Consider the following 6,000-nt stretch of genomic DNA (forward strand, 5'->3'; position numbering starts at 1 on the left):
CCAAACTAACTTTAATTTGACTCTCACTGTACCTGAGACAAAGTATTAAATGCAGTTGTCCCAAGGTATCTGCTAGGGATTGATTCCAGGATGACTGGTTCCAGGAACCCAAATGAACACAAAACTTTCAGAATGTGCCTTATTAAAAACAAACAAAAAAAAGAAAACCCACAAAATATCTTATCATGGTTTAAGCCATCTCCAGATGACTTTTAATACCTAATAAAATAGAAGTGCTATATGGTTGCTACATCATTGAGTAGTCAGTAGAGCATATTTTTAAGTCCTGCATCTAGCAAGTTAGATCATACTCAGTCAATGTTTATATAAATTCAAAGGGGAAAACTGTGGTAGTTAAAAAATAAAACAAGACAGAAGCTATGGTCCACCTTATCAGGAATATGAAAATATTGATACCCAGGCTTCAAGTGGTGAAGGTGAAATCCCAAGAAACCAGACTAAAAGAATCTTCCTACAATCCATGGGAACTGAGAATACCGGTTCTAGAATACCTTGAGATAAGAAACAGAAAGTCAAACCAAGCAAACATCAATAGGCATAATGGCAAAATTGAGTTGTGCTGATAATTGCCGCACCCTGAACTAGCATATGAATATTTTTTGCACACTCACTACTTTTCAGGCCTTTCAGGCACTTTGCATACACTGAAATGGTACCCCCAAGCCAAGTGGAGTGGTGTAGGCCTCTAATACCATACAGAGGCAGTCTGGAGTACATAGTGAATTCCAAGCCAGCCAAGGATACATAGTGAGACTTTGTCTCATAAATATAAAGAGATAGATATTTTTTCAATCTTAAAAAGATATTGTACCTCTGGATACTGAAGACTATTATTCTTCACACTCAAAAAGGAAAATCTAGAGAAATGAGAAACAGCTACTATGCTGTTTTATTTTCTTAATTTTAGTAATTTCAAAATTGTTACAGAGTATACTAGTTTTTCCCCTCAATGCTAATGGCCTCACTCTCTCATTAAGTCCTAATCATCTCTCTAATCTATGTACAACACATAACCAGAAACTTGCACCTCAGTGTGTCCTGACCCTTTTCACCTCGTCTCCTCCCCATTTTTACTACTTGCTTTCCAAGTATGCCACACGAGAATGCTCAATGGGCTCCCACGGTACACAGGAAAATGCTCTAACATTTTAAGAAAAGTAGCCACGTTGTTCCTGCCTTCTATCCAGCACCCTTGCATAGCCTGCCTTGTGTGTGACTGAGTGGACACGCTCTCTCTCCAACACCCTACTCAGCCTAACAACCCTTAGTCATCTTCTAACTTCAGCTCCACATCACTGAGGTAACTCCTTCAAAGGTTCCCAGGCAAAATTAGATTCTTCCTAAGGACACACAGAATGGTTTATATATTTCTAATTACCATATAACTTGCTATGTTTATTATTCTTTGTCTCTCTGCACCACTGCAAACTCACTCTAAATTGAATATTATGTTCAAATACTGTATTCAAGTATAATTAGTTCGTCTATACAACACTTGTTTGGAAAAATGTGAATTTGTTCCAACATGACTGACTTAATAATGAACAACCACTGTAAACTTCTCACTTGTTTATGTGCTATTTTAATCTGTGGGGAAAAAAAAAAAACCCACATTAGACAAAGATAGAAAACTGCCCCAGGTGAACCAAGACAGAACACCAACCAGTAAGTCAGCTTCTTCAGTGTTGTGGACCACACCCACTCAACTTTACTGTCAGTTTTCCAGACTTTCAGAGAACTCTCCTAGCAATTCAGAATAATTTATAAGGCACAACCCTGCGGATGTGCAGCTCAAATACACCAGGTGTTTTTTGAGGTAAGGTACATAGTTACTGCAATATTGATCTACTTCTTAGCCATTGAACATGAAAAAGATATGCTACCATTCTTACCAAGTTCCTGTTCTTTTAATGTTGGAGTATTATACTCCAATTCCACTTCCTCCCAAGCCCTGGGATTTCCACACAAACCCTGTTAACAGCACTTTATTAAGAGTCCTACGGCTTCCAAGTCTCAATATTCAAGTACTTCCAGGAATTTAGAGGAAAGACTCGTCTTCCCCAGCATTTCACAGAACACCTACTAGATCCTAACCGTCACAATCTTCCTAAGCAACCTGACTGCGGTTCCAGTGCACACAAGGCTGACCTGACCGCTCCAATTAAGTTCTCTAGCCTATCTGAGCTCTAGGAAACTAAGTCCACAAACCTCAAGTTTCATGTGTATCATTTCAGGCCTTTCACGGCTTTGACTGCTTTTAACATCTTCTAAAACACCAACATTCTGATTTGTATTACAGAGCAATTGGGCAGTGTTCAAGCCCATTACAAAAGGAGCCACAGACACCAGATCTGAATCAAAACACAGTCACTACTTGTATTATTTCAAATATGACTCCAATTTTACTTGCATGGTCTTTATTCCCCCAAGCTGATACCTAGTTATCTTTAAAAGTGTGTTTCTTGCTTTAAAAAAATTTTTTTTAAATCTGACCCTCCTTTGCTACCAGGAAACAAAGCTCAGCAAACAGCCCTTCAAAATCTAGGCTAGACACGCCTTCTCTAAGCTGCTCTCAGTCCACTCCCACTGCTCCAGGAGCATCTTATGGTGCCTGCCTGGCCTTACCCCCAAACCCGATACCTCAGTCTGCTCACTGTCCCCTTTGTTTAGAATGATCCCCTTCTCCAACCTGGCCAGCTTCTCCTCAGTGTTACTGGTTTTAAACCAGCACCACACCCTCATCCATAAGTTTAATCTTTCTCGATCCCTTGAAGCACTGCACACCCATCACTCACTCCTATGCAGAACAAGACTGAATATGGTCATCTCTGAATTCTCATCAGGACCATCAAATGCTACTCCTCAGTGTACAACTTATCCAAAATATATAAACAGACAACAAAAAAGTCAAGGCCAAAGGAGTAAAATTAAGGCAGCCTGAATCAGCCTCCATCTTAGACTCAAATAACCACTCTTTTCTAATCTTTAACTACTTACTCAAACACCAAACTCTACTGCATTCCATTGTCCTCAAAGGTACACAGTATACAGTTATACTTGTGTTTGGTCAACACTTAACTTTCGGGTAACACAGCTACCTCCATAGCCTGAATAATAGGTACAATTAAGAAAAACTATTTATTTTGTAGAAGCTAAAAAGTTTTAAAAATTAACAGAGCTCGGGCTGGTGAGATGGCTCAGCGGTTAAGAGCACTGACCGCTCTTCCAAAGGTCCCGAGTTCAAATCCCAGCAACCACATGGTGGCTCACAACCATCTGTAATGAGATCTGACGCCCTCTTTCTGGTGTGTCTAAAGACAACTACAGTACGCTTACATATAATAAATAAATCTTTTTTAAAAAAATTAACAGAGCTTTCTTCTCTACAGAGTGACAAGACATGCAAGCTTGAGCTTCCTAGCCAGTGGACCTTGTCAGAGGAGAGGGCTGCATGTGTGCTGGAGATATTGACCCCTCACCACACAAGGACCAAAGGATACTCCAAGCACTTCTTCCAGTATGTCTTACATATACTGTCCTTCTAGGCTGTATTGAATGAAAACTTAAGCATGGTGCTGGACACCTTTAACCTCAGCACTCCAGAGACACAAACAGAAGGATCTCTGAGTTCAAGGCCAGCCCATTCTACAAAGAAAGATCCAGGCCAGCAGGAACTGTATTTTAAGATTTTTTTTCGTAAAGTTAACATGGGTTCAGTCAGATGTTTAAACATTAACCAAAATACTAGTTAAAACTACATGCATAGTAGGCAAATTCCTATAATGCCTTTATTTGTAGTCAGGACCAAGTTCTGTATATCAGCGTCTATGTCTGTTCAAAAAAAAGCCTGAAATTTCCCAGCAACCATAATACATCTGAACTTATACAAGGATTTTCTTTCAAGAATATTCCAGTCACACTAGAAAATGTCTGCCACATAAATTCTTGTCCACGTTAGCAAGCACCTGTGCACCTGTGAAAATGGCCACCTGACCTACTTTAATATCTATCCGATAAAAATACCCGCTTCCTTCTCCAAACCCCAAATACTTAACACTATATCACCCTTAACGTCTGCTTTGTGTCTACCCTCCTAACTCTAACATCCTGATCCAGTCTCTTCATTCTAGGCTTGGTTCCTCAGGGCCAGCATCAGAGAATTTGACTAGACCACTGGCTCCACGTAATTTTAATTCTAAAATGTATTCTTCAAAGCACCAACTTCAAAAGACTGGCAGCAATTACAAAAAGCAAAATATGCCTTCACAATCTTTTGACCAGCCTACAGAACGGTTGTGGGATGGTGAAAATTTCTAGTGTGGGAAAGACAGTGCTATTAGGAAAGACAGTGCTATTACACACCGAGTTGTTTTTCATTTATTCTCCAAAGTTAAAATTCCAAACAGAGGCAGAGAAGAATTTAGGCCTACTAGTCAATCAGGCAGGCTACCTGTAAAACAGGTTTACCTGTACTCAAATTCTAGCAGATTATTTAAACACAGTAACAAGATGGCCCGTGCACAATGTTATCACTTGCAGAAACAGTTAAAAGTAAAGAATTACAGTTGCTTATGAGCAGTCTCTGAAGACCGTTGTCAGGGTAGAAAGAGTCAAGGCGGAAAAATAAAAATGTCACCAAAGAAAATAACCACTGTCTTTGAAACTAGGTTAAACTAGGGAAATTTTCTTCCAGAAATTAGTACTTGAGTCCTGAGTCCAATAATCTCTACAGCTGATAATCACTTCTTTGGCCACGTAATCCGCCCCGCCCCTAACAATATCTGCGTTAAACGGACTTTAAAATACTTTAGGAGGAAAAGGGTGAGCATTAAGTGCATCCAGAGTGCCAAGTTCCACGCCGCACAGTGCACACCCCCCCACCCCACCCCAGCACAGCCACTTCTCCAAAGTTGCCACCGGTTTGTCCCTAGTCCCGGCACCCCAGCTCCTCTCTTGGGGTGCGTGACCGGTGGGGGGGGGGGTTTCGAGAAGCCAGGGTTCACGCCACCGCCCTCTGTACGCCACCGCACTGCCGTCAATCAACACTCCCACCCCCCCACCGCCGACCCAGGCCGAGCCCCGGGACTCCGCGCGGGGGGCGCGGCCAGGGGACCGACGGGATGGCGATCGCTGTGTGTGAAGGAGGGGGACGGACAGACGTCACTCCGAGAACTCCTAAGTTGTGCGCGAGTGCGCGCTCGGGGTCCCCGCCAGGGCGCGACCCCTGGGGGGGGGGGATGGGGGAGCGCAGGCAGCAGAGCCTCGGCGGGACGTCGCTCGGGCCCGTCGCGCTCACCTCTCGAGCTGCGCCGCCTTCCTCCGCCGCTGCCGCCGCCTCCTCCCGATGAGTGCAGCGGGGTCTGCCCTGTGGAACCACCATACCAGTCCCGCCCGCTGCTGCAGCGCCGCCGCCGCCACTCCTCAGCCGCCTCCGCCGCCGCTCTTTGTTCCCCCTCCTCCGCCGCCGCTCCTCAGCCGCCCGCCTCGGCCGCCCCGGACCCCACGAGCCGCCGCTACGCTCTGCCGCCCTCTCGGACCCCGGCCTCGCCCTCCTCGCCGCGCCGGCCGCCGCCTTCGCCTCCGCGCCGTCGACGCCGCCGCCACCGACGCCGACGCCTCCTCTTCCGCGCCCCCCTCGTTTTCATTGAAAGCAAACAAGCATCATGGCGGCGGCCGCCGTCCCCCTCCCACCCCAGCCAGCGAGCGCCCCGCTCACCGCCGCCTCTCCAACATCCCGGCTTCTCATTGGCTGACGCTGCTGGGCGCGACCATCCCGCGTCGGGCAGGGGTGGACTCTTGGCAGCCCGACGCTTTAGCCCCGTCCGCGTTCCCCCCCGTCTCGGAGCAGTGAGCCGGCTCGGCGCGCTCCTGCCCGCCCTCCCAGCCTCTCTTCCCGCTCTCTCTGCGCCTTTCCTTCTCCGCGCCTTCTGTCTCCTCCTCTCCTAAAGCTGTTCCTCCGCGGTTTAGTTGCTCTTTTTC

The 6,000-nt window shown here is 45.8% G+C and overlaps 1 protein-coding gene across 2 annotated transcripts in view; it reads right to left on the reverse strand.

Moving 5' to 3' along the window:
• The window catches only part of Cnot6 (CCR4-NOT transcription complex subunit 6), a 41,049-nt gene extending 35,352 nt beyond the window's left edge, over nucleotides 1-5,697 (reverse strand). The window contains exon 1 of one of the 2 annotated variants that reach the window (XM_021177137.1): nucleotides 5,318-5,697. The gene's annotated coding sequence lies outside the window, so the exon portion shown is untranslated. The remainder of the gene's footprint in view (nucleotides 1-5,317) is intronic. The other variant, XM_021177136.1, reaches the window with a different exon arrangement.
• Nucleotides 5,698-6,000: the final 303 nt, after the last annotated feature.

Source organism: Mus caroli, chromosome 11 (genome assembly GCF_900094665.2).
Source record: "Mus caroli chromosome 11, CAROLI_EIJ_v1.1, whole genome shotgun sequence".
Classification (NCBI taxonomy): domain Eukaryota; kingdom Metazoa; phylum Chordata; class Mammalia; order Rodentia; family Muridae; genus Mus; species Mus caroli.